The 9,401-nt window shown below is 38.0% G+C and overlaps 1 long non-coding RNA gene across 2 annotated transcripts; it reads right to left on the bottom strand.

Annotated features, from left to right (window-relative positions):
* Positions 1 to 930: 930 nt before the first annotated feature.
* Positions 931 to 2,145, bottom strand: LOC106343492. Of its 2 annotated transcripts, none has more exons than XR_001269966.1 (2): positions 1,516 to 2,145; positions 931 to 1,431 (listed from the first exon to the last, which is right to left on the bottom strand). It is a non-coding gene; the product is annotated as an uncharacterized LOC106343492 (long non-coding RNA). The 2 variants fall into 2 exon arrangements; XR_001269967.1 differs by having other exon boundaries at positions 1,569 to 2,145.
* Positions 2,146 to 9,401: the final 7,256 nt, after the last annotated feature.

Here is a 9,401-nt window from a genome sequence, read left to right as displayed (position 1 = left end):
ATCATATAAAATGAATTTTAGAGTCATATTGTCAACACAGTCATTTATTAAAAATATATTACATGTTCAAATAATGAACAAAAAAGTAAAAATGCTTCTACCATCAAATAAAATAATCAAATCTATAATTAAAATCAGAGCCTGAAATTTTGAAAATAAAAATATGAAACAAAACAGAAACATGAAAGAAAAGTTTTTCCACTCTTCCATATTTAGTGCTCATTAAAGTTATGTTTTTTCGATTGAACACGAAACTCTGTTTGTTTATAGATAAGAAAAAAGTTATGAAAATTTTCCATTAATTATTTTCTATCAAATTTATAATCTTCATATTAATTTAGTGAATACTAAAATAAAGCAAAAAGATAAAAAAAAACTTAAAAATAAGATGTCTGAATTTCGATGTATTGTTATTTAATTATAGTTCAATTGTTTTACAAATTGTTCTTTATTACTATAACATTATGGTAATAGTTATTAACACAAATTTAACTTATATAACAAATAGATATTCATGTATTGTTATAAAATAGATACATATTTACATGTTTCTACTTTTAGTCGGTTTTGTTCGGTTTATTCGGTTTTGTTCGGTTTATATACCAAACCATATCCAAATCCTACGGTTTTTATAAAATTATATTCATTCGGTTTATATGGTATATACCAAAACAAAACCATATTTTCTATTTCGGTTCGGTTTTACCATATTGAACAGATCAGAAAACTGTTCTCTATCGTCATCATTATAAATGTATTACCCCAAATACTATAGAGAAAATCTACAAAAATAATGTAGAAAACATATTATCCCTCACGAGAATTTATCCAATTTTGAAGCTTTCTGAAAAATAAATCAATCATAGAGAATCTGAAAAGTGGGACCAGTCTAGCTTCCGGAGCAAAATGCTTTCAAGTTTTTCATCACTATTTTTTCCCTCTGAATTGATGATATTCATTAAACGTTAGAACACAAGTTTTGCTAGCGATGCTGGCGGATATCATAAAATTCTCAGAAACAAAAACCCAAAGAAAGACAGTTAGAACCCACACTGGAACAACTTTTAAATACAACATAAACACGGAACGAAACCTAAGCTAGGAACCGCAACTAAAACATAACCAACAAAAACGAGCTACACAAAGTTAAAAGACGATTCAGCATAACCAATGTTCCCACGTAATAGATATCAATGATCTGGATATATCGTAGCTGCCCTTAGCCCGCCGTACGATACCTTCCACCTCTAGAACCGAAGACACCAAGTCTTCTCATCTCGGATCTATCGCTGCCGCTTACAGCCGGCCAAACGATACCATCCCCAACTAGAAACCTAAAACCAGGACTTCACAACCCGAAAAGCCTGAGCGCTTCACGCTCCACATAACTCTCAATACGGCTGGAACACATTTTTTTAGGCTCCTTTACACCTAGATAGAAGTAAATCATAACCCAACAAACACACAAGCCTCGTCAGTCACTCGACTCCTATTAAAAATGCAATCCGCACCAACCTGGACCGGCAAGAGAAAACTGCTACTACCACAATAGGAAAAGGAGACTGCACCTGAAGTCCAAGCTCCGTCTTGCCATCGAACCCATGCTCATAACAGAGACAACCCACCCAAATCCTAAACCAACAAGGCTCAAACGAACTACCAAGCCAACAAGAAAAAAAGGACAAGCCATCACTATAGACCTCCAACGAAATAGGAACAAGAGATGAAGACAACGAAAAGAAAGTCAAAAGATCAAATCAGCAGCCAAAAACTACTACAGTACCAAAACGACCAAACCCTAGGTAACAAACCCAGATCTGAATCGAAGGGGACCAGAGCTCCAAATCACAACCTCGCCGTACTAGATCTGAACCAAGACTCCAAATCGACTCTGAAGACCACAAGAGATATCACCGGCGCTCAAAACAAATCTTTTCACCCCTCCTCACCTTAAATCACGATGGTAAAACACTTGTCCGGAAGAAACTGCACACAGCAAACAAGGAAACCCTAGAGCTATACACTCCTCTCACAGCGCCGTGGAGGCCGCCAGAGAGGATGAAACCCACGACCTTTTCTCTCTTTTTTTCTCGCCTTTCTGTTTTTTTTTTTTGAGGTTATATGATTTCTCGGATTATATGTTTTTTATCACTATTTACCATATTATTGTTCGTAAGATATTTTCAGAAAAAAAAACAATCAATCAACAATATAAACTTCTTTAGCAAATACTAAATGATCCTTGAAGATTTTTCTTGTCTTGATAATTAGCACTCACGAAAACAATGCAAGAAATATAAAACGAACGGTGCATTGATGTATCTCTTTTCTTTTTGTTACAATTTATTAGTTACTGTAACTCAGTACTTAGCATGATTATATGGAAGAGATTATATTTGTGGACTTTGTGCACATGGACACATAAGAATTCATGGAGTTGCAGTACATTTACGACATACTTTTTCACCATTTCCAAAGAGTGAGGTTTGCCTGTTTTTAATGATGGATGAACTTGTAAAGCAATATGGTTCAATCCATTTCGTGAAAAAAGCTAAACTCCAACAACATTATGCATTTATCTCAAAACATTAATTTTCACACACATAATAATAATAATATTTCATATTTACATTTTGGTTATTAAAATTTTTAATATCGTGAAGAATCAGAATAGATATGTCTTATAGAAAAAAAAAAATTAATTATGTCTTAGTGTAGTTTTCAAAAAGGAAACAGAGTATATTTTTCAATTTTAAATCATAAATAGTGTATTTTTCAAATTATTATAACTTTTAAGTTAAGTATTTTGAAGTTGGGTAGGTTTAAGTTTTTTTAACAAATTGGGTAAATCAATTTACAAATTTCAAATGACATTTTCTCTAACGATGAGGATTTGAAGGGTCCATCTTATATTGAGAAAATTTGTTTGATTGGATTCCAAAAACAACCAAATCTTTACTTATGAAGATACTCGCTTTGAAATTGTGCAGGACATGACCTCACAGTTTGACATCTTCAAATTATGCATCATAAGCATCATCTAGGTGTACTTTATCTTTTAGAGACGAAAATTAGGAAAAAAAAACTGTATTGCAAAACTTCCAAGTGGATATGGAGTTATGATCATATATTTACCATTGAGCCACTTGGCTTGAGGGTAGGATTTTCATTGCTTTTATGGATTATTACCTGGTAGACCATGGATTTTACATATTTGTTTAAAAGTGTTTTAAGATATATTTACTACTATATAGAGTTTATTTAGAGTAATTACAGGTTCAGGTACTAATTGGAAGAAAATGATGTATTTGGAGATCTTTTGAGCTTTGCTGAAAATAGGATATGGTCGACGGTCACAAAAAAATATTGACCGACGGTTACCAACAAATATCGATCGATGTTGAGCTCTTCTCATCGATCGACGGCGAAGCAACCCGAGAGTTAATGATAAATTAGAAGATTTCAAGTTTCACAAAAGTTTCAATAATTACATTTTAAGTCCCTGGTTGTTAGGCTATTTATTAGGGTTTTGTATCATTTTAAAGGTAAACTTGCCTAGAGACCTTTGAGACCTAATTTGGAAGAAGCAAGATGCCACCATTGAAAGGAGAGAGCTTAGGATTGGAGAGATAGATCAATATTGCAAAACAGAGAAGATCTTGATCTTCGTTGCTTTCACTTATTCTATTGCTTACTTTTATTGTTTATTTTATTTAAGTATTATTCAGACCATTGTGTTTCATGAATATGTCTGAGTAGTCCTTACTGTTAGATTTAGGTTTCTCAATAGGTTGATAAATGTATTACTGACACAAACAATTGTTAGAGTGTTTAAAAATATAGTTCTTCATCTAGTTGTGCTTAAAGCTAAGTTTATGATTGATCATCCTTTAAACTTAGATCTTAGGATTAATTGAGATCAAGCCATTGCTTGACTCAATACCTGAAAATAAACTAGTATGATCTAACTGACTAGATACAGACGAGAGTTGATCTAGTGAGTTAGAGAATATAAATCAAACCTGTCCGTAAAGCTTTCTGGAAGAAGCACCGATCGACGCAGCGATAGCCCTGTCGATCGATATTTTGAAAGGTGTATCGATCGATATTCGTAACGAATCATCGATCGACACTTTGTCGTGATTAACATACGAGAGTTGAAATCCGAGATCCAGATTAGATAATCAGATTGATTATATCTTAGTTTGAATTCAAGAACAATTAATATCAATAAACCCCTAAAAACCCAATTTAAGTTTTACTTGTCATACCTGAGAACATACTTGAATCTAGCTATTCTCCCAACTGTTAACAACCTCAAAAAAAATCAATAGAGCAATAAACTTTCTCACCAATCCATTTACTGCTTTAAAACTTATAAACCAATTAATCTAGATTTATTTCAAAACCATAATCTATTGTGTAATCCTAGAGTCTCTGTGGATTTTATCCCTAAGTACTACATCCGAACCTCTTGTTTGAGAGAGTAATTCACTCCTTAGGGTAATTTGACTGATATCAAATTTGGCGCCGTTGCCGGGGACTCTGTCTTATTACCATTAGATTAAGTTTAGAATTCAGTCTAGATTTTGTTACTAAATTTGCTAAAAGTTTTCCCTCTTTTCCTGCTGACACATGAACTTAAAGATGGAAGATATGGATTTCGGCCGGATATCGATCGACAAAACGACAACAACATCGAGCAACAAGTCGACGGCAAAATTGATCGACGCCGCACATCAAGCATCGATCGACGACACCCCGCTGGAAGCAGGTAAGTTTTCTCTTACCTATAATGTTAATGAGGGAGTAGTCCTAGGAGAACCTAAAGGTCAACTAAGAAACACAATTAACCAAATCATCAATGAACATGGGACTGAAATCCCTGTTAAAATAAACTCGATCTCAAAAAGAGACCATGAAACAAAATTGCCTCTCCAAGACTACTTGAACCCTGGCAGGACTTATTGCAATAGGTCCGCCATTAAAGCACCAAAAGATGATACCAAGAAATCCAGGGTCAGCCTCAAATACCTTTCCGTGGAACCGTCTCAGAGCACTCACACGATCACATCGAATACTTAGAAGATATGATGGATGACGAGTACAATCGCTGTAAAATCTTTCCATTCTCCTTAGAAGGCGACACCAGAAAATGGCTAGACCAACTACCTACGGGTTCTCTAACCTGCTGGAAGGAGATAAGGAATACCTTCATTAATCAATTCTTCGCTGAGACGCGTTACTAGGATGTAAGGAAGAAAATCTCCACATTCCGTCAAGGTCCACGGGAATCATTCAGAAACGCATGTGAGAGATTCAAGAGCTACCAACTTGAATGTCACCACCATGGTTATTCAGAACCACAACTCATTAATACCCTTTACGGAGGTATTAACTTGCACTACCAAATCACGCTTGACACAGCCAGTGAAGGGAGCTTCAGTACCAGGAACCCTGAAGAGGCAAAGCGTTTGATCAAGAATGTAGCTACAGGTAGACCCTATGAAATGATGGACGTAGAGCGAGGAATGAGAGTTGACTCAATGGATGGGCCACTTTTAGCCAAAATCAAAGAATCTCTAGATTCGCTTCATTCTGCTCTAGAGGGACAAAACCAATTTGGGATTTACCAAATTGACGATGATACCCTTTATGAATTAGAACAACAAGTAGACTTCGTAGATATTCCAACCTTGAAAGATAGGTACCCTATCCCTAACGCCGATAGCTTTACCCAAAATTACGATGCTACTGTTGGATCACGCCGAGGCAGAGCGAAATTTAGATTAAACCAAGCTTTCACGGGAAATCGCAAAATGGCCATTGATCTGAACGGAAAGATAGACATAATCTACAGTGAGCTAATGAGGAAGTTCGACGCTTTAAGTGAACATATTAAGAGACTGGACGATCAAGTCGCAGAAAACATGACCGCCATCAAAAGGAAGACATGATGTCTCCCAAGGCGAACTGACGCGAATCCGAAACGTCAAGTTAATGTTGTGTTACTAAGAAGCGGAAAACGCCTCAACCCGAGCACAATAGAAATCAACTATGCAGAGAAACGTGCTCCAGTTGAGAAAACCGGTGAAAGTAGGTCACGACCAATAGCCCTCGATAGTCTCAACCCAGAATCAGAAACACCTCGAGAGAAAGAGCGGTCCAACGCTGAGGAAGCAACCATCGACCTCGAAGGGGAAGAAGAGGAGTTGGAAGAAAATGTAGATATCGATCGACAAGAAGGAACGAACGTCTATCGACCAACTACAGTAAAAATCAATCGACAAACTGGAAACAATGTCGATCGACACTCAACTCCTGTAAAACCAGCCGTAGAGAGAGTGTATAGGACTCTACCACCCTTTCCTCCTAAAAAGACACAGACTAAGCGAGAATTAGATAAGGCGATCTGCAAGAAAGCCTTCGATAAAATTACGTTGGAAATGCCATTGAGTGATGCCATAAAAGTTTCATCATCAATAAAGTAATATGTAAAGGACATGGTATCCAACAGCTTCCCAGCTGCTGAACACAGCGTCAAGATGGTTTCAGAGGAAGTAAGTGCAATAATCCAAGGCGAAACCCCGGTCAAGAGACCTAATCTGGGCAGTTTTGTTCTAGATTGCAATATACGAAATAAAAGTTTTCCTCGATCCCTCTGTGATTTAGGTTCCAGCGCAAACCTCATGCCGCACTCTGTCGCGATATCCCTGGGATACGACAAGTTCAAGCCTACCAAAACAACTTTGGTTCTTGCCGATAGATCCGTTAGAGTACCTGAGGGAGTACTTGACGACGTGCCAATAAAGATTAACGACTGTCACGTACCGACGAATTTCGTTGTGCTGAAATACCAGAATGAACCGAAAGATCCACTCATTTTGAGTAGACCATTTCTGGCTACAGCTGGTGCGATCATCAATGTCAAGGAAGGTAGGATATGTCTATACAATGGAAACATTCTGATGACCTTCGACATGGAAAAGCTGATAAGACGACCCTGACTTCCTACGTGGACGATACCTCTGAGTTGGCTGAAGAATCTTTCATAGACCTGTGCTCAGATGATCCCCTGGAAAAAGTACTCACGTCCAGTGAAGAAGAAACAATTAGTGTTGACATCAGAGCTGAGGAATACACACGATTGATGGACGCAAGTATGGAAGTAGCGAATGTTGATGAAATAGAGGATGACGCTTCGGAAATCAACGTCGATCGATATTTGAAAAAAGCTGTCGATCAACAACCATCTCCCTTAGAAAATTGGGATCCCAAAAAAGCACCAATGATTGAGTTAAAGCAACTACCCGCTGGACTCAAATATGCTTTTCTCTATAAAAATTCTGACCCCGTAATCGTGAACGCCAACCTGACCAATGGAGAACTTGCGTTGGTATTAAACAAACTGCGAAAATATAGGAAAGTCCTCGGATACTCTCTCGAGGATATTCTTAGTATCTCTCCAGATCTGTGCATGCACCGGATTCACCTAGAGGACGATTCAAAATCGTCAGTGGAGCACCAAAGGCGACTAAACCCAAACTTGAAAGAAGTTTTTAAAAAGGAAATAATCAAACTTCTAAATGATGGGGTCATTTACCCGATTTCGGATAGCAACTGAGTTAGCTTTGTGCATGTCGTACCAAAAAAAAGCGGAATCACTGTGGTGAAGAATGATAAAAACGAGCTCATCCCTATGCGAACTGTCACCGGACATCGGATGCGCATCGACTATAGGAAGTTGAACGCTGCCACAAGGAAATACCACTTCCCTTTACCCTTCATTGATCAAATGTTGGAAAGATTGGCAAATCACCAATATCATTGTTTTCTTGACAGTTACTCCAGATTTTTCCAAATCCCTATACATCCTGACGATCAAGAAAAAACCACTTTTACATGCCCTTATGGAACATTCGCATACCGGAGGATGTCTTTCGGTCTTTGTAATGTTCCCGTCACTTTCCAACGTTGCATGATGTCAATCTTCACAGATATGATAGAGGATTTCGTGGAAGTTTTTTTGGACGATTTCTCTGTGTATGGATCCAGTTTCAAAAACTGTCTCGATAACCTATGTAAAGTCTTGGCAAGATGTGAAGAATAGAACCTCATTCTGAATTGGGAAAAATGCCACTTTATGGTTAACGATGGGATCGTCCTAGGAAATAAAGTGTCCGCTGCTGGCATAGAAGTAGATCGGGCGAAGATTGAGGTAATGACTGGCCTGCCTGCACCCACGAACATAAAAGACGTGAGAAGTTTTTCGGGCACGCCGGATTTTACAAGAGGTTCATACAAGATTTTAGCAAAATCGCTAGACCTCTCACTTCCCTCCTCTGTAAAGAAGTTAAATTCGACTTCACACCAAAATGCGTAAAGTCTTTTGAGGAAATAAAGAAAGCCTTGATAACTGCCCCCATTGTACAAGCACCTGACTGGAATCTTCCTTTCGAAATCATGTGCGATGCGAGCGATTTCGCTGTAGGACAAAAACCTACATGCAGTTTAGTACGCCAGTCGAACACTCGACGAGGCACAAAGGAATTACGCAACAACCGAAAAAGAAGTGCTTGCTGTAGTTTATGCATTTGAAAAGTTCCGCCAATACCTGGTCTGCTCGCGAGTCATCGTCCATACTGACAATGCTGCGATTAAATATTTAATGCAAAAGAAAGATGTGAAACCACGACTCCTGCGATGGATCCTTCTACTTCTAGAATTCGACATAGAGATTGAAGATAAAAGAGGAGTCGAAAACAGAGTTGCAGAATATCTTTCCCAGATACGAATAGAAGATGACGTTCCTATTGATGACTTCTTACCAACGGAAAACGTTTACCAAACAGATTCATGCGTCGGAAATGTATGTCTCACTTCCAAAGAACTGTCAATCGACGACAACGATACTATGTCGATCGACACTCCAGATGATCTAAACAAAAAAATAAATCCCATAATCCTCACCTTCGATATAAAAGTAAACATCGCATACAACGAGCTGCACCCTGACCATGATTCACCTGTAGATGAAAGTCTGCATCGGGAGGTGCATGCAGTCGGAAAAGGTTCAAGGAGCAGACCTTGGTACGTTGATATAGTGAACTATCTAGCTGCTGACATAGAACCCGAGGAGCTGAGAGGGTATACAAGGAAGAAGTTTTTAAGAGAAGTGATATAGTGAACTATCTAGCTGCTGACATAGAACCCGAGGAGCTGAGAGGGTATACAAGGAAGAAGTTTTTAAGAGAAGTGATATAGTGAACTATCATTGGGACGAACCATATCTCTACAAACACTACTCTGACGGGATGTATAGACGCTGCGTCGCCGAAACTGAGACACCTGATATTTTATTCCAATGCCATGGATCCGACTATGCTGGACATTTTGAAACC

This window comes from Brassica oleracea, chromosome C5, assembly GCF_000695525.1.
Source record: "Brassica oleracea var. oleracea cultivar TO1000 chromosome C5, BOL, whole genome shotgun sequence".
In the NCBI taxonomy this organism is placed as follows: domain Eukaryota; kingdom Viridiplantae; phylum Streptophyta; class Magnoliopsida; order Brassicales; family Brassicaceae; genus Brassica; species Brassica oleracea.
The sequence above is the reverse complement of the archived record's forward strand: the minus strand, read 5'-3'. Positions and strand labels throughout refer to the sequence as shown.